This window comes from Apaloderma vittatum, unplaced genomic scaffold, assembly GCF_000703405.1.
Source record: "Apaloderma vittatum isolate BGI_N311 unplaced genomic scaffold, ASM70340v1 scaffold3328, whole genome shotgun sequence".
Taxonomy (NCBI): domain Eukaryota; kingdom Metazoa; phylum Chordata; class Aves; order Trogoniformes; family Trogonidae; genus Apaloderma; species Apaloderma vittatum.
The window spans coordinates 24,174-44,337 of record NW_009728879.1 but is presented as its reverse complement, the minus strand read 5'-3'; the positions used below and the strand labels follow the sequence as shown (position 1 = coordinate 44,337).

General features: G+C 36.9%; 1 protein-coding gene across 1 annotated transcript in view; it reads right to left on the bottom strand.

Annotated features, from left to right (window-relative positions):
- The window catches only part of KDM6A (lysine (K)-specific demethylase 6A), an 82,572-nt gene that overhangs the window by 55,418 nt on the left and 6,990 nt on the right, over nt 1-20,164 (bottom strand). Inside the window, exon 2 of the mRNA XM_009874232.1 lies at nt 14,648-14,697. The gene's annotated coding sequence lies outside the window, so the exon portion shown is untranslated. The remainder of the gene's footprint in view (nt 1-14,647; nt 14,698-20,164) is intronic.

The window sequence follows — 20,164 nt, the reverse complement described above, 5'->3', positions numbered from 1 at the left end:
TCCATTACCAGATTCATTCTTTAATTGAAGATATCAAAAATGAAATTAATTACATCCACAGAAAGACAAAGAGAGTTCTAAAGCGTGAAGAAAATTATATGGGCAGCTTCATAAACCTGTGATCATGGCCTTGCAGTCACCTAGCAGATCTCAAAATAGGCAACCATAAATATCCTATCTCAAAATTATCAATATTTTTTACATTACTTTGTTTAAACAGAGGAGAAATCTGCTTCTCAATGGTATAGCAGAATTAATACTAACATGATGAGATAATTTCGATTAATTAAGGGTACTTACATACTCGGTCTGCCAGGAAGAACTCTCAACATTGGGAGGGGAAAAAAAAAAAAACCACAACACAAAAAAACCCCAAACCATCTCCTTGGGAGATAGGCCATAGCTGTTAAAGTCCTGCTCTGACAGATATGGAATATGACAGGCAAGGAACCCAAAAAGGTCTCTTTGCAATCTATGTCAGGGAGAAGGAGAGAAAATGAACTCATCTTCTGGAAGGTCTAATTAGTGCTTGATGCCTTGTGGAAGTATTCAGAATATCAAGTATTGTGGAATACCTTCCTCTTTTTAACATGTTTTTGACATTACATTTGATCTTTTCCTTAAACACAAGCACATCCACTTTAGGACGTGCTTTAGGAAGTCCAGGCTATGGTTTAATGTGGTAATTAGATATCTGATTTTGTACCAACTGAGAGATATGTTATATTTCTTAATTACTCTTAAGATTTCACAGAATGAATTCTCTCCATTTTTAAACCTGTTTAGTGCTTTCACTGTGTGACTAGCCTCCAATAAATACTTTTCTGATCTAAAATTCAGATCACCTTCAGTAAAACAAAGAGAATCCTCAGGCCAACAACCTGTTACAACCCTCCCCAAACCTCTAGAGAACTCTGCTATCTGTGTAATATGCATGGGACAAGAAGATTGAAATAGAAAATCCAACTTTATTTACTTGCATTTAAATGAAGTGCTAGTTTCTATACCACGAATTTTAAGTAATTTGGCTTTCTTAGATGCACGTTTTATGACATTCTTACAGATGGCCTTTCATTCTCTCTTTCTAAAAGTAAAGTCTATGAAAGCGACTCAGGAGAAGAGGAACACTTCAGGATTTAGATCGGTTTGATAACCCAGAACAACAAATTGCTCTTCATCTCACACTCAAGTGACACAGCACAGAGACAGAAAACTTTGTTCCACTTATGAGAAAGTCATCCTTTCTTGACATGGCAGATCACATTCTTCTCAATAATTATAAAACTGTCGACCATTTTCTTTTCACAGTTGGAACAGATGCGTTAGCATGGAAAGGAGCAGTGCCTCAAGGCAGTGCTCCAATACCTCAGTGATTCACTCTGTTCCAGCCAAGTATCAAAGTCTTACCCCCGGTACTTACCTGAACTTCAATCACCAAAACATCTCAAGACACATACAACATCTCCCAGTTTGTATGTACAGGCTTTAAGACTAAAAATATATAACTAAAACTAGAATCCCAGGAAAAGATAAAAATCAAGGTTTAGAGAGGTTAGTTAATAGGAACACAGAAGGATGCCACGTGAATTTGGAGTTACATGTCTACGTGAAATACCAGAATCAGCAAAACCAATGAACACTGGCATTTTAAAAAAGCCAAATTATCAACTGCATTCCTTTAGAGTCATTTTTATTTTCTATTATTTTTCCAAGGCAGCACCTCATAATCATTTTCAGTTTAAGACCATGTGCTTTCCTGTGGCATCACTCTTGTGTATTTGTCTTGAACTCCGCAGAGACATTCAACATCTGTTTGCTTTAGTTTTCCCTTTACTCAAAAGTCAGGTCAGAAAAATTTACCAGCAAGGAGCATGTTCTCTTTCTATAAAAGTCAATGTTACAGCCACCATGACCGAGAAGAGACTCACAAGGAATTCATTTGACATTAATGCACAGGGAAGAAAGTTTGGGAATGAAAAAGGCTGACATTCCTCTGAAAGACATATTGTCCAAGTGAAGTGGATGTACCTTCAAGACAAGCTTTTCTTCAGAATTTATTTACAAGTTTCAGACAGATACAGGTCTCTGTTTGCCTAGATTATGAGATCAGAAACAGAATTGAGACAGGATTCTAATGTTCCATTATGAACTAGATGGATGACCTCATTTATGTTATAATATTTTTAAGGATTTCAGAGAGAAAGGGAACAGGATAAAGTGTACAGAAATTGTTGTATAGTTCCACAGCATAAGTCTGCTCTAGGCAAGACCCAATGAGTGCATGATGATGATCAAAAAAATACCCTTCCTTTTCAAAAGGCAAAGACGTAACTCAGAGTAGGTGACTCTACTCTAGAGGAGTAGGCAGTAACATTTAACTTCCAAGATGTTGCTACTGAAGTGACTGCTAAGAATAACTTCATTTACCTTTTCAGCATTATTTTAAGCCTTCACCTTCCCTAGAGTACCCTCCCAACCTTCAGTGATTTGTGGTTCAGAGGTTTCTAAAGCCAGACAAAATGTCTTCATACTTAATTGCTCTTAATGGGTTTTTCTTCCCAGAATTTGTCCAATTGCATTTGAAGCCATTAAACATTATAAGTCCGAAGTATTCTGCAAAATTGATGAAATTTTCCATACAATCAGTAATATGAGAAACTGTGGAAGATGCAGCAAGCATGGATTTCCTGCAGCAGTTGACAACAGAAAAGAACACACCATTACAAGCACTAGTCTTTCTTAAAGAGACTCCCCCTTCTCTGTCATCACTACGGGTTTTCATTCCTTAGCTACAATGAAAACAGTCACTCAGAATGATAATCAGGGTATGGTTCAAGCTAACTGCCCTTACTGGATCCTGTTTGAACAATTCCTTCTACAGTTTGTATGAGTACTGGTATAAAATTTTTCAGCTTACTTGTTTTCAGAAAAAGCTGAAAAGTTCTGATTACATCATCAAGACAGCTAGGAACAGATCTGTGTTTGATCCCAAGAATCAGAGTTTGATAGGTAAATGCATGAAATAGATCCCAATCCTCTTTGGGAGGAGAGAAAATCAGTACCTGAAATACTTTTTGAAAGCCTATTAGACAGTATATCAGTGTAGTTATGATGTCTGGTAGTACAGTTTTATTGCTGTTCCTCTGATGACCCTGAGAATTCAGAAAGAAGAGGCTGAAATAATGTCTGCAATAAAAACCAAAAAATCCTAAGTAAAAACCTAATCTAGAGAGAAAGACTGAATGAGGAAATCATAAAAAAATAGCTACATTTATTTTGGCTGGTAATACCACGTAAATTTTAAATGAGAAACTTTTTGGCCTTGCAGAACAAAGACTAGACTTCTTAAAGAAGAAAATACAGTCAAAGATCCCTGACTGTGATTTCTCAGAAAACTGGTGTTGCAATTCCCATTCCTCTAGCAAATGAGATGAGAAAAAAAGACAGAGCATGATGAATAGAAGTTATGAGTTCTGAATTATCCCTCAGAAGTTGGGAGCAATAATTTGTACCAAGCAAAGATACTGCTTGATGAGGGACTTAGGAATTAGTGCTAAATAGTTTTAATACAGCAGCTCAGAGAAGTGGGTGAGGGTGACAAGCCAGTATTTTCCCAGGTTCATCTGACGCTGGTAAATTCTTATGTGCTTACTATAAGCTAGGAACAGATAATTGGCTACAGGTTTTCCAGGTAGCTGTAAGACTTTCTCAGTACACATTCACAAATACCCTTGCTTGAAATTATTTAAACTCAAAGGTTTTGTTTCTTTGCTGTTAGTATGCTTCATCATTTGAATCTCCAGTATTTTTTCTGTATCTAGTGTTCCATTCGAGGAGGGCAGTGATTTTGGCACTTGGCTCACTTGATGCGCTCCATGAGGGCAAGCAAACAGAGATTACTTCTTCCTACACCTTCATGTAAGTAAACACAAAAAGCAGAACAGATTTCTAGTTCTCCTCCAAATATTCACACCTTTGTAAGGGTGCTTCACACAGCAGAGAACAATCATGTTCAAACACTAAAATCATTTTAAATTATTTTCCCTTTCTTCAAGGCATAGGCTTATTAGCCTCACACAAGCTACTTGCAAGGTCTTCAAGAGACACGAAGCTCTGTCTCCTCATCCTGCCACCTGCTACCTTCTCCATCTATTTGTACTAGATCCACTCACACTTCAACCACTTTGTCCCCACCCACTCCCTCCACATGGCAAAGACTGAATCTGTATCCCTGGGAAAAGGAGGAAAAGATGCAGCAGAATAATTAGGTATACGCTTGAAAGAGTATTAAAAAAAACTAGAAATGAACTATCTGTTCTGGAGAACAAACTCAAAACCTCAAAATTCGCAAAATAAACCAAATTTTTGTTTCCAAGACTAAGCAAATATTTCATTTTTTTAAAGACAGAACCTTAAAATGTGAAAGATTTATTTCTGAAGGAAAGAAATGTCTCTCATTAATGAGACACAGTATCTACTTATAGCTTATGATCAAACAAGAATCTACAAAGAAGAAAAATGGGGTAGTATCTTCTCTTATAACCTTTTCCATACACTGAGAAAGCAATTATATATATGAAGTATGGAGTACATGTACCATTTCTGTGGTTTTTGCAAACAGAACACTTTTGAAAAAGCAAGCATTGTGCATTGTCAATGGTTGTGTATCTTTAGAAAAAGAAACGTGGTCATTCAATACTATCAAAATTCAAATAACATTTTTGTCTACTGAAGGTGTGTCCTCTGTTCAAGTCAGAATTGTTCTACTCAGCTAAATACATCTCTCTCTGAACAATCCAAAACGATGAGTTTCTCCACCACCACATTTCAGCACGTCTCATATTTCAGCATCCTACATTCTCATCACTGACGAAAAGAAGCATGCTATTATTCTAAGTACTAGTAGTTGAAGGATGACAGTTTTTCATTCTGCACGAAGGCAATTTCTTAGATAGGAGAATTCAACATGCATAAAAAGCTTTTCTGAAGAGACTTTTTCCAACAATACTGATGTTAGTTCCACCGAGGGTATCTGGACTTCTAGGAAGAGATCGTGCATACAGCAGGAAAAGAAGAGCATTCCTGACGAATTTCCAGGGTGAAGCACCACCATTAGAAGATGTAATGAAGACTGTTTAGAAACAAATACCATGTTCAGTGCAAGGGGAGTTTCCTCTGAGATTCTGTCTTGTCTTCTCTTTGAGAGTCAAGGAAAGGACATTCCCTCTTCTTTTGCCATTAATATTCTGAGTATATTACAGATTTGCCAGAGTTTTGACTTCTTATAAATTCATTGATTAAAAGGTATGAGGAGCTTAAAAAAATGAATATACAGTGAAAAAAATATGAGAAATTAAGACACTGAAATAATAACTTTTTTCTCATTTAGTGCCAATACATGGTATTTACAAACAAATGGCAACACACATGCTCCTTAAAGACACCTAACACCTGAACTAAGTATGTACATGGTTCATACATACAGAGAGGGATTTATTATTTCTGTATGATGATGGTTAATGGAAAGAGACATTAAAAAAAAGACCATTTATCAAATTTATTTGAAGGTCAAAGGCAACACGTCAAGATTTATTAAGCTGGTCAGTCTCATCCTTGTGAATATTCTACATCTACTCTTGATTCCTTTCAAGAAGAGGGAACATATCCTCCTGTCATAATTTCATTAGATAAATCCTCTAATAAGAGAGTTAATTATTATAGCCTTGTACCATTTGACTGTACACAAAATTGGACATGCCACATAATTCATCTGTGTTAACAACAGCAAAAAACAGTATCTGTTTCTCAGTGTTTTAGCCAAGAGACAGACAGAATTTTAGACACACATACACAATCCCAGAATGCGCAAAACTCAAAACTAACTCTTAATATTTATTACCCTTTAAGAAATACCTGTGTTTAACAGCATGAAATACAAACACATTTTCTCCTTTATCTTTCTAGGTGGCATTCATTTAACAATAGGCTTTTGGAAAATTTGTCTGCTTTACTGATTTATAAGAAATAACATTTACTTTCAGCATATTTAAACACCTTTTTCTGAAACTAAAACACAGTTACTAATTTGCTCTATTTTTTTGTGTATTTTACAGATAACCAGGTGTTATTGGTAACACAATAATTATTGCCTTTCCAGCATTCCAGAGCCTTTATTTATTAATAATTTTCTCTGAAATATTTTGGAAGTGTACACATAATTCTTTTACACGTAAGAGGCAGAATTCCAGTTAATCTTCATAAGCAGTTTGCACTTAAGAATCTCCATGTTTTAACATCACTGAGTAATCGCACTAAATGGTCACACCTATGGGATTCTGAAACAACGTCATTTGCAGCATTACCAAAGCTACCGAAGAGAGATAATATGGTGCACAATTCAGAAATTTAGCCCTTCAATTTAGCAGTCTTCATACTTCAAATTTCTCTTAGGTCTCCTTCTTTCAACAACTTTTCTAGCTTTCTGAAAATCTTCTCACATGCAATTTCTGTCCATCTTGACATACTGCAGAGACAACTTCATGATCTAAATGTATTAATAACCTTTAAAAATCTTTGGAGAAACAGATATTGCTATCTGGGCTATGGGCTTTTTTGTAGGTCTTTTACTGCTTTTTCTATAAAATGACCTCTGAAGATGTTTTACCTGCTCCCCCTCCGCCTTCTTTGTTTTGTCAGTATATCTTAGGAACAAAGTGAAAGTTTTCACCAACAGAACTACTCACTCCTATCCACTGCATCGCTCCAAAATAAATATGATGGAAAATATGTCCTCAGATATTTTCCATCAGCAGTTCAGTAAGACTTTTTGCAATTGCTAGATCCTTGGTTCCTGATTTCCTGTAAAACTCTTTCTATTGTGACAGAAAATTGTTATCACCAGCTGCAGTAACAGCTCCATACACTGAAGAACGTTCATTGTTTCATTAATAAGAAAGGAGTTTTTGTCATCTTAGCTCGATCTTCTCCTTGCTATGAACTCTTCAGCAAGCAAATTCAGGACAGAAAGTTCATTTTTATCAGCTGAAGCTCCATTACTGTTATTTCTGCCACACCTAACCCTACTGAGCTTTTATGATCTACTTACCTAGCTGCCTAAGTGATCCTCAATGCTTCACACTCTGCCTTCCTCAAAAAGGAAGACATCCTGGCCCTTGATGGAGAGCATTACTGTGGCTCCTCACCTGCACACTTACTGTCTTGCTTGGATTTTTTTTTTTAATTTTTTTTTTAATCTCTCCCACCATGCTTGGTGAATTTATGACACAGAGGTTGATGCTGAGGAGACAGCTGGTAAAAGTCTTATTTAGACCTCCCACAAGCCATTGCTGTATTATTCTATACATACCTTTCTCCCTTGTTGCCATATGGTCTTAGCCTTAAAGTATGTTTTTACTTCTCTCATTTTCTTTACACTGAAATTCTCAACAGGGCTACAACTTGCCTTCCTAGCCCCCATGATTCTTCCTCTAGCCACATTTTCCTCTTACTCATATTATTGGTTAAGTCTCACTTGATCTTAAGAGTTTTTTTCTCTCCTCAACCTTCTCGCTCCCTTTTTCTTATTTTCTTTTTCTGGATGTAATAGCTTGCTGTCCTGTATTATCATGCTGTATTAAACTCAGAATGTATTTGCAGATTGTTTTCTACAGCCCAGTCTCCTGAAAACGCTTATCCCATTAAACCACATAAAAATGTTTTTTGTCTCCACTATGGTGACTTACTGTCCCCAGTATTTAAAAATTAGGACATTCTTTTCAATCTTCCAATGTGTATGTATTGTTGCATAACACATAACAATATTACACTTCTCTCTCCCTCTTAGTCTACAGTAAGTATTGAATCAGTGATATTTCATACCTTCTCAGAGTATGACCAGAACGTCTTTGTCAAAATCCTTCTAGCGAAATGACTGCAATCGAAAAATCTGTTGTTGTAGTCAAAAGTAAGGGGTGGTATAGCATCTCAGGTGCCGAGCTGATGGCCATTATATTTTCAGACAGAAGAGCATACAGAAGATATTAACAATATTGCCCTTCTCAATGCCTTCCAGAGCCACTGAATCTTTATTCTATTTCTGGTTTTAATTTTTCACTTTGATTCTCCACTTTCTCTGAAATTTTTACTTATTCCATTCCTATCCTATAATTTTGATTTTATTTTGCAAATATATTCTGAATTGCACATTGTCACCTTACTCATCTTTAGGTACCGTACCTCCCAATCCCTTCTGTCATGCCCTTCATCTCAGCAAATTTCACCTTCATTGAGGATTTCTGAAACTTGCTTTCCTGATCAAGATTTCTTCTAAATGCTTCTCTGATTAAGTCCCCTGTGATCAAAGAGACTGCTTCTTTCTGCTTTCCCTGTACATGCTCTGCATCGCTACACGGAAATAATTTATATCAACAGCTTTTTGTGTCACTTCACAATTATGTTCTCTGAGGACTTCTACAGGGAAATCCATTTCCTTATATGTGATATCCATTCTCTTAAGAAAAGAGTTTCAAAACTCCAAGTGTTTGAATAAAAAGCAATGTTTGCAAATCATCCCATTGCTTTCTCCAACTTTTGTTTCAGGAAGTTGTCTGCTCCAGCAATTTCTACTGATCCAATAGGACTGTACTGTTTCAATTAAAACAAGCATTTATATCTAATTAAAAAATAATGGAAGTTCTGATGAATTCTGTCTAAAAACATTACTTGTTATTTTGAGGTTACTGCAGAAAATAAAACAGTTGTGAGTCAATGAAGTGGAAAATTGCTGTCTTATAACAGATCCTCTAAGGTGCAAAAAGTTCTCTTATTTGCTGTTATCAGTATGTCTAGTAATTGCTTTTTGTCCAACTATTTAAAAAGAGGAAAATAGAGTTACAGTCTAGAGAAAGAGAGAGAGCAAAACATACAAAATTAAAGCATTAATGTTTTTTAAATTGTTTTCCTATTTTATAGCATTAAGAAAACATACCAGAAAAGACATGTGGCCTACCAAAACAGAAAAGGTAGAGAGATGAAAAGAAGCTGCATAAAAATATTAAAACAAGAAACAGGTCACATCTGAAAACTGTCACTCAAAGTTCTTTGGGGGAAAAAAAACCCCACCTTACTACTAAATAAAAGTGTTTTAGCGTTGAGAATACTAAGTAACACTGCTACACAGGCTTAATTATAAAGCAGCATTGTAAAAAAATCCATCAGATACTAAACTACATTTTAGGTCTACATAGCAAGAAACGTTATAAAATCCCTTTCTGGAACAAACTAACAACTCAGCATAAACTGAGATCACATCCTTCTTCCATGACTAGGACACATATACAGAGTTGCATTTTCCTGGGATGTCTAAAGAGAATTTTAGCAGGTTTGTGGGTTTAATTGGGGGTTTTTTTATATATATATATATACACTTCTGCATGGCTTTGGTTTCCCTTCAGTTTCATAAAGACTGAGAAAGGTGAGAGGAAATTCTGTTATTTGTAAACATATAGCCAAAATTAAATTTCTAAGAATCAATGGTGCTCTCAAACCAGGACAGTGACAAATAACGAAGGTCTGAGGTAAATGTCTGAACTCAGACAGTAGTTCTAATGTCCAGTAAAAAGAGGCAGAGAGTACAAAACAGTTGCATTCCAGAACTAGACCAATATCTTACCTTGCTGCACAACAACTCTGAGATATACTTCCCCTCCATCAATTTCTTTTTTTTAAATAGACCATTCAGTTTTCGACAATACAGCTTTGCAAATGTAAATTTGGTTTGGTCTGTACCTGCACTCAGATATTCTTAAAATCCACTGAGAACACAGAACTAGGTCTTTGAAAATCCTCCTTGGATTTTACTAAACTCCTTTGATGCTTTCATCCTGACCACATAAATTAAATATTTATTAAACAGAAAGGTGATTAGAACCATTTTCATAACAACAATAAAGAATGCCTGTCAGATTCACTTCTATTCCACGCAACTTCCCAGTCAAAGTCAACAGCCAACTAGAAGTCTCTCTCTGAATTCACGTTTGAGGATATAACTAATGAAGTGTTCCTCAAACATTCCAAGGAACATTCAAGTTTTCTGACTGATCCACTCCAAGCACTTCTCTATGAAGAGATACTGCAGTGGAGCATAACTGAATAAATTGAGGTTTCTTTCCTTTTTAAGGCATCTTCTATTGAAGTTCTAGCATTTTTCTCCACAGTAAATAGTCTTCCTTGACACAGGAGTAACTCATTTTCACAGTATCTTCCACCACTCTAAGGTTCACTTAGGTGCATTAGTATATACTGTGCCCCGGCAATCCTCCAACTCATATAAAGATAGAAATGTTAAAGTATATGTGTACCCTCTGTTACTCTGATGACACACGGATTTTATAAAAATCCTTGAAAACACACAAGATACTCATCTTTGATGAACACAGACTAAGGTACAATGGCAGTGCTGTCCTCAGGCTCCTCACAATTTGTCCACAATCCCCTGGATTTAACTAAAATCTGGTCTAGAAAGCTACATATTTAGCCCCCAACCACACAGATGTCAATAATTGCCAGCTCACAGAAACACTGCGAAGAATCAGCATATGGGAGCTTGCTGCTGCCTAATACACCATTAACAAAAGGTTTGTTTTAATTGAAACTCTGTGTTGCAACAACTACAAGCACACAAGTTCTCCTATGAACACTCACCTACCTACAAAAGGCCATAAACAAACCTTAATCAAGATTATAAAACCACATAAGGGCTGTAGTAGCAGCAACACACCAAAGCAGAGGAGATCTAATCGAAGTACTGGACAACGAGGTTCTTCTGTAACACCCTCCCAGGATTCACTCCAGGGAGCGCTGAAACCTCTTGCAGGCCCAAGTCTGCACAGGAAGGTTTCTAGGTGTTCCCTGACCTGGGCAGCCACGTCAATTCAACAGATCCAGATGTTTTACGCTTACACACACTCAATTCACTCATGCACTGGAAGTTCAGTGCGTGACAGCCCTACCCAAACGTTATATAAACGAGTTCAGTATGATCAACTGCATTAAAATATAACCACATGAGATGATTAAAATAACTTTTTCCAGGTGCCAGATATCTGCCATCATGTTTGGATAAAATCAGGAATATCTTGCTCCTTGCTGAGCTTCTAATCCTGCCTCCTCAGAATATGTCAAAACTGATAACCATGGCAGACACTTAACACTTGATGTCTTTATTTTTCTCAGTAGCATTAAAATCTACAAACTGCAGTTCTAGCTGTTGTCTCCCTCTCCTGAACTGCCCTTCCCATTCGTTCATCCCCCACAGTCCTCCTCACTTCCCTCAACATGTTGACACAGAGGAGTTTTAAAAAGAAATCAGAATGAAGTACATTGCACAGAAGGGAGATTTATTTTAGCATAACCATGTAAGAAGAAGAAACACTGAGAAAACTACTTGAATGCAAGAAATCTTATATTGTTATCTCAGTTTTTACCCAAGTTGACATATTCATAAGATTTCAAGTCAAGTATTTTTTTTTAAATGCAGAGTCAAGGCACCACAATGCCTGTGCAGAAGAAAAATTGCAGAAACTCAGTAATTTTGCAGGATGTTTATGTTGATCTGTGGGGTGCCCAAAGGCATTGCTACAAAAAGTGGTCTATTTAGAAATATGCAACATAATGCAACCCAGTTCTTTCACAACTATCTGTACATGTATTACTTCTTTGAAAGGAAGTAGTATGTCATCCGAATGGAGAGACTACTGATCTGGTAAATGGCAAAATATACCATCTTCCTAACCTTTCACCTTCACTTCTGTTACTGTAACATATATTCAGAATATATTTTTTGAAGTCTTTTTTCTTTCTCTTTTTCCTAACCGTATTACCAGCAGAACAACCCATGTACCAACTTCCAACAGAAGACAATCTGGTCAGAAATTCAGATCATGAGAAACATCTATGGGAATAAAAAAAAGTAAAATACATTTCCTTGTGAAAGGAAAAAAGACGATAAATTGTAGAACAAGTATCACAGAACGAACAATGCACGAAAATAATGCTTGATTTTCAACTCCATACAACAGTAAAAATCCAAAGTAGCAGAGACTACAAAATATTACATAAAGGAGGCCAAACTATACCCAAAGAAACCTAAAACCTCTCACAATCCTTCTAGAAATTTTCTATTTGTGCAACGAAGAACTACAGGACACCTATTTCAACCACGTAGATTTGCACTGCATCACAGTAAGTAATTTCAGATATGCTGCCTAAGTTTATAACACTCCTCCTGTCTGGTTTCAAACCTGCCTTATATAATAAACTTCATGTGATTCAGCACTCTCCATCAATTTCTCAGCTCTCTCACACACAGCTCTCCTCACAGCTCATAAATGCCACCCCTTCTTCACACTGTTCTCTCTCTTACTCTCTTTACCATCACAAATTCCAACAACTTAATTGGTGACATCTAACCCTGTGAGAACTTTAAAAAAAATTTCTTAAAAGAACCACCACAAAAAAACAGTAAAATAAGGAAATACGACTGCTTCCCCCCCTAGTCATCTGTATCTCTCAGAACAAAAGTTAAGTTACAAACTATAAAAAAACACCATATAAAGGCAAACAAAAATATAGCACAAACTTACTATTCTTGACCAAATAGTTTCTTACAGCTACAAGGCATTAAAGATAACAAGAAATCTTCCCTGTTAGGGGCCAGAGGGAGATGGTAAAATCTTTCTCTAGACCCAACGTAGGCAACTTCCCATGGCCAAGTCCAGACTAGCTTCATCGTCCCTTAATAAGATGAAATATGATTCACTGTGATTTTTTTTTTTTTAATCAGTTTCAGCAAAAATGAAAAATGGTTTTGGACCCTCTCAGTCCTTTTTCCTGTATATAAAAATTAAGAAAAATCTCCAAAACTACTGTGGAAATAAAAATATTTTGGAGTACACGTTTATAAGGAACCTCACAATGACATCAAGTAGCAGAGTAACCTTCCCAGCTGAGGCCAACCTGAAGAAAAATTACTGGGCTTTTGTGGTTTCTTTTCTTTGTACAAGTCAAAATGCTCTCTCGTCAGCTCCAAACAATACTCTCATGCTTCCAACTAGAATTGTTTGGAATAATCTCTACATGGTAAAACTCCTGAGAGAAACAGGCATGTTAGAATATCAGCACATTGCACACAAACAATAAGATCAAGCACAGATCACACATTTTACTGCCATCCAGGCTCTTTAAATGGAACGACAAAACAGAGTTTGCATTTATTTTAACTGCAGATAATATTCTGAGCTATATTGAAATACTCTATGTATGGAGATATGTATAATCATTTACATTTCACTATAAACTCTCTATGCAGGGAAAATCATTTACTAAGTATTTCTCATTTCTTCTAATAATGAGCCATTAAAACAAAAGTCAGAAAAAAATAATTCAGGTCACAAACTATTCTGGAATGCTTGACATGGGAAGAGTACAAACAACAGAAACTATTACAATAGATGTTTAATTAATTGATTGATTTCAACACTGTTACAGCAATCTTTAACTCATCAAGAGCACGTAAGAAGAGATGAATGCTATTATTGCTGTAATTTTAAAGTATGGCAATTATTTCCAAAAACAACACCTTCCAATTCCAAAATGGCCTCGTGCAGAAATGGCACTTCGGCTTCTACCAGAGCAGGGGCTTTACAAGACAGTATGAACAAATTTCCTAGGATCTCTGACTGGACCTCTCCTGCCACATGTCAGAGGACATTTATTTTGGTTCACTCTTTTTATTTAACTGCCCTTCTCCCTTTCCACCACCCCCCAGTCAAGAGAAGTTGTCACAGGATTTTTCCGCAAGTATTTATCGTCGCCATGAAATGCTGAGAACACAGAAAATGTTATTTCTCCAACGCCAGCATATATGTGGTATAAATGCCTTTGAAATCTGCGCTTACGCACACTTTTAAGGAAAACGGCCACTTAAGACCACCCAAACATCTACTGTGCTACAGCCTTTCCTGCACCTCTGCCTCCATCATGAGCTTCCAATCACTTCATGTGACAGTGTAGCAGTGCTAGTTTTGACAGCATCACTCTAAGAAATTTTTAATTTTATTCACTGAAAGTCCTGATACCTCTCCATGTCCTTACAGATAAGACGGCTATACTAACAAAATTTTTTCCTGTCTCATATAAGTACATTATCTAAAATACTGAAAGGCATTTCCACAATTTAGCATGTCTGGAAGTAAAAAGCAACCAGAGAACATTTTTCCTAGTACAAGTCCAATGCCTGCGCAGCAGCTTTCAAAGTGGTTATGATTCTCTCAATAATCATACGTATCCAAATGTCTATGCGTGACAGCCCTAAACTGAATGGATAACAAAACTGAATGGATAACAATAACTTAAAAAAATGTCAAATGTGTCAAGTTAATTGATCTTCCATTTCAAGATTGACTTCCAGCTAGACTTATAACAAATTGTATATATAGGTGAACATTTCCCTCAAAACCCAATTAATAAGCCAAAAAGTTAACTGCACATAGATACTCGAAACCCAGATTGAAATTAATCTATTTTAGAAATTCAATTATTTACAACAATGCATTTTATAAAAAGTAAGAAGTAAGCAGCATATACAGACCTTCCAGTAGTCAGATTGTAAACTGTAGTACCTCTGGTATGCAGATAATGCTGTAGGAAAGAAAAAAATGAATGGTGAATTTGTTTTGTTACATTTTCTTTGAAGATAGAAAACCTAAAGAGTCACAATACACAACATTAAAATGATTAATGATTTAATAAAAGTAATAATGCCACGATAAGTACACTGTTGTGGGTAACACATTCTGTAATTTTGTTTTATGAAATGTCAACCCAAAAGTACATTTTTCATTAATCTTACAAATGTAAATCAAGCAATATTTTAATGAAAACCTATAACAAAGAAATCATTTGAAATTTTGGGATTTTCATTTTGGACAAAGCTGTTGTAAGATTTAAAAATTTAATCATGTAGCTCATTTACCATGCTCCCTGATGCCCTGTAATTTCTAAAGAACTGGTGCAGAGGGACATACAAAGAGAAATCAATTTCACATGCCCTTTCACTCACTAACCTGGAAAACAGCACTAAGAACTGCTCTGTTCAATAGAATATTAGCTCCACTTAGCAACAGATTTCTCAAATTGCCATTCCAGTATCTCTCTTCCCCACTAAAAATTCTAGTCGACCCTTCGGCAAACAGGCCACAACAGACTTGGATGCAAACAGGGATTATGTTCTTACAAGAACATTGCACTAAGAACATTCAAAAACGATGAATTTTAAATCATGATTTACTGCAGTGACACCAAGTTTTTATTTTTCAAGCATTTGCTTCTTAAGATTTACGAATACTGTGTTACCAGACAGTATGTATCTTCCAAACAAAAGACGACAACCTCTGCTTCGAAAAACTCCAAACACCAAACAAACGCAAAAACAGACTGAGATGGTTCGGAACAAAACATACTTTCTGCGCACATTAATTTACTTCAAGTGCCATGGACAAACAATGTCCCTAAATTTTATCAGCCTTCAGTGCCTGTGTTGCATATTCATTTCCATAACTTAACACAAGTCCTTAAGCTTAAACAAAACAACACATACATAATGGCGAGGCACACCGAGCTTTCCCTTCTTAAGATACACCTTTGCACTCGAGCATCTTTGGGAACTCTCAGCCTTGTATGTTTAAATGTCTAACTGATACGTGCTGAATCGCATCCATAAGGTGCCCCTCACCACTGGAAGCGCTTGTGAAGCCAGCTTCTAATTTTGGTCCTCTGAACTGTGATTTACTTTGATGCCAGCAGGAAAAAAATAAAAACAAACAAAACTAGGAGAATACCCATCATCCTTACACTATCAACATGCAGTACGCGTAAATGTTTGTGTGCAACTTGGATAAAATCACTCAAAAATCTAGTCAGTCAGGCTAAGTCTTCCACAACTTAAGAAGACAATTCTCCCCAACTTCCAAAAAATTAGTAAAAACTGAGGAGTATGACTGCAGTTCAGCAATGTAAGTTTAGGAATGTTAAGACTAAGGATATTTCAGTCACGTTCTGTAATTCTGTTATACGGGATGTTCACAAAATCACAAAACAAACCTCCCACCTCAAATACTCCTCCTACATTCACCTTCTCTCAGGTATCATTAATGACTTTTCAGCAGAAAAGTATAATTATCTTCTGAACCTTGGAATGAATTTGCCTTCCCCAACAGGAACACACATATGCACGCTATAAAAGAGTTTTGTAAAGCACAATGCTTAAAATTAAAAAAATAGGTTTTTTTAAACTGAGGCAGTATCTATCACAATTTTAAGACATATTTCAAATACTTAAGTCAACAGCACCGTATTATGCAAGATTTAGGAAACTGAGAACTTCTTGTGATTTTTTTTTTAAAAGTAACTACAGCAGTCAATTATACAAGAGATAGGGATTTTAAAAAAAAAAAAGAGAACAAGAACGTTAACTACAATGCTAAGGATTTATACAGGGAAAATTAAAGGGAGAACTTTAAAAGTATAGCTGTAAAAAAATACAAGGGTACTACTGAAAACAAGTACATGGAACGCATGGACTGCTGAAGCATATTTCATGTTTACCTGAGAATAAGGTAGGGCTTTTATTCTAGGAAGGTCACATTACTCTTCCAAAAGAGCAAAGACACTGCAGTGGCTCTTCAGTGTCTGAAATGCCCAATCCTACTTCTGCATTCAGTAACCTCTTCCAGGGATCCAGCCTTTCCTTCCAGGGTAACAGCATTCTGCTTCTACTTAACTTTTTGACTGTGGCACACTAAAATTCTCAGTGTTGTGATGGAAGCGCGTACCAATGAATCATGGAGGGATCCCTCACATGGGAACTAAATGTCTCTTTCCTCCTCATGAAAGGGAGACAACTTGGAACTGCTATTCAGGCACAATTTCAGTATTTAATAAGCGCTCAACAGTTAGGTATCTGTAAAAGTTTGTTTCAGCTCCCTTCACACCTAGATTAAACATCTGCTGCACAAGCACTCAAGCTCTGCTGAAAAGGACTGGAAGTACAGGCTCAGAAGAGCATTATTTTGCCAGAGCCCACAGGAAATATCCCTAATCAATCACATCCCTAAGAAGAATCTTCAATATAAAGACAGGCTAGAAATCCAATAAAGACAGCATGATTTTTGAAAAACTACACCAACTAAAGTACTAAAGACTGCAACATCATTTGCACCTTTATTTTTCATGCAAGATGAGGTCATTCCAATGTGAGACTATTTTTCTCAGAAAAAAATTCTACGAACTCCTTGCCCCTCTTTCAACATAGGGTCAACTCCCATTTTTATGGATACAAGATACATTTCAGTTAAGATTTCCTTTTTTAAACATAAGAGTGATTTCAAAGCACTCAATTAGGTACAGCATAACTCTGCAATCTTCCGATTAGAAACTTCGTGCTGAATTTTTCCAGTCTAAAAGTTCGTCACTGAAATTCTTAAACATGGAATTGTCGGAAGCCAAGTTAATAGAAGCTCCTTTTTTTCAGCATGCAAAACACCCCTGAGCACCTAGAAAATATATGTACAGACTCAGAAAGAACAAAACTGAATGTCAACAGTAGAACAATGTTTCTTGCTCAACTCTTAACTGTATTTGTAAAGTGATTCAGCCAACCACAGAAAATTCTCTCATAAAGCACAAAGCTGAGAAACCACATTCAGACATCTAAAACAGTACTGGACAAGCGACTCAAGAATTCCTAAAAAAGAGGTGCTCATAGTTACCTACCTCCACCCTTCTAGTCAGTACTTCATTACTTATTGTATCAGTTTATACTCTTCCTATTGACATGTCTCTCCAAAACTGGGCAACTGACATTATTTGCCTAACAGGTAATCCTTATCATCTGACTCTCGAAAACCCTATAACCTACTGAGTGGCAGACATGGCATTTATGACCCCACCCTGAAGGGGAGGGTGTATGTCCCAAAGGTATACGTGGCTTTTCAGATCAATCACCATCAGCTATATTGCTCAGTGAGAATAAAAGAATGTTTACCTACAACAGCTTTGAAAAGAAAACCACCATCTTCCCACCCAAAGAATTAAAACTACTAGACATGAAGAAACCTCCTCAGCTTAGGCTGGCTTCAGGGTCTGTCTTTAAGCCTCTGACACTCAGTGCAGAGCTGACCCTCAATACGGTTCAGATACTGGCTTTCTCTACTTACAGGGTTCTACAGCCACCCAGAACTACGCCTCTGCAGCACCTACAGTTATTGTAACACTGACAGCCTTTATTATTTGTCCCCAAAGAATCCACTCTCCTTTCTTACTATAGCTAGAGTGAGGGGACATCTCAGAATTAAGACAGGAATAATACTGATTTCTTATGCACCCCTGTTTAAGATGCTTTGATTTCACATAAAGAATACAAAATACATTTTACATTATTACCATGTACAGGGTTTCAAGATGTTAAGGGTTTTTTTTAATCTACTTAATTTCACAAGAAAATGGTAAAACCTTATAAAACACATAATTGTTTCAATAATATAACAGACAACCACTCTTCATGCCCAGAATCTAAATACGTCACACCTAAACAAAGAAGTAAGGTGAAAACAGGGAGCAAAATGTCTAGACTGAATGACTTTCTCCTGTCATTTTTAGCATCTCTAATCACAAATCACAGTCACCAAAGGGTAAGTTTTATGATCTGCCCTAAGAAACCTACTTTATGATACCTGAAAATTTAAAAGGCATTTGCAAGTAATGCAAACATGAAGCAGTTTGAGTTTTCAGTGCCTGAGTAAGGAAAAACTGAACTAGATACAATACTGACACCATCTAGTGGCACCTTGCAAGGCTGTGTCACAGATTTTTGGCTTGCTGAACTTTAAAATGTTAAAAGCAATCATGAACTTGATGATATACTCTAAAAAGAGAACTTCAAAACACCTCAAAGTTCCATATTTTTCTGTTTAAATCACTACCTAACTTCTTAAAAAAAATTTTAATGTTAATTTTTAACAAGGACTAACATTTCACCATAAGAGGGATGTGGATCTGTTGGAGCATGTTCAGAGGAGGGCCACAAGGGTGATCCAGGGGCTGGAGCACCTCTGCTACGAGGACAGGCTGAGGGAGCTGGGATTGTTCAGTCTGGAAAAGAGAAAACTTTGGGGGGACCTAATAGCTGCCTTCCAATACCTGAAGGGAACCTACAGGAAGGCTGGAGAGGGACTCTTTACAAGAGTGTCCACTGGGGAAATGGGTTTAAGTTGAAGGAGAATAGATTTAGATTGGACCTTAGGAAGAAATTCTTCAGTACGAGGGTGGCAAGACTTTGGAATAAATTGCCCAGAGATGTTGTGGCTGCCCCCTCCCTGGAGGTGTTCAAGGCCAAGGTGGACGGAGCCTTGAGTAACCTGATCTAGTTGAGAGGCGTCCCTGCCCATGACAGGGAGGTTGGACTACATGATCTCTAAGGTCCCTTCCAGTCTATGCCATTCTACGATTCTATGATTTCTTCATGTTTATCTGATGTGAAAATGCATACATAGTGAGAGAGAAAATGAGCTGAAGAACTGCACAAGGGAAGCAAGGAAAGGGTATAAGTATTGCTTTAAATCTCACAATTCTTCTAGGAAAAATAAATCTTCATTAAACACCTAGAATACATATGCAGTTTATGGAATCAGCTTATTACACAGTGCAGGTTTTATCCACGATAGTGTTTTAACCTAGTAAGATGAACACCGCTCAGTCATAAAATTAAAGATCAAAAGGTGAGGAAATTCTGAAGTTGAGTCAATGGAATCTACTCTCCACTGGGTAAAAAAACAGCTGGATGGCCAGGCCCCAAGAGTGGTGGTGAATGGAGCTAAATTCAGTTGGTGGCTGGTCACCAGTGGTGTTCCCCTCAGTACTGGGGCAAGTCCTGCTTAATATCTTTATCAATGATCTGGACAAGGGGATGACACCAAATTGCATGGGAGTCTTGGATCTGCTTGAGGGTAGGAAGGTTCTGCAGAGAGATCTAGACAGGTTGGATCGATGGGAGGAGGTAAATTCTATGCGGTTCAACAAGGCTAAGTGTCAGGTCCTGCCCCTGGGTCAC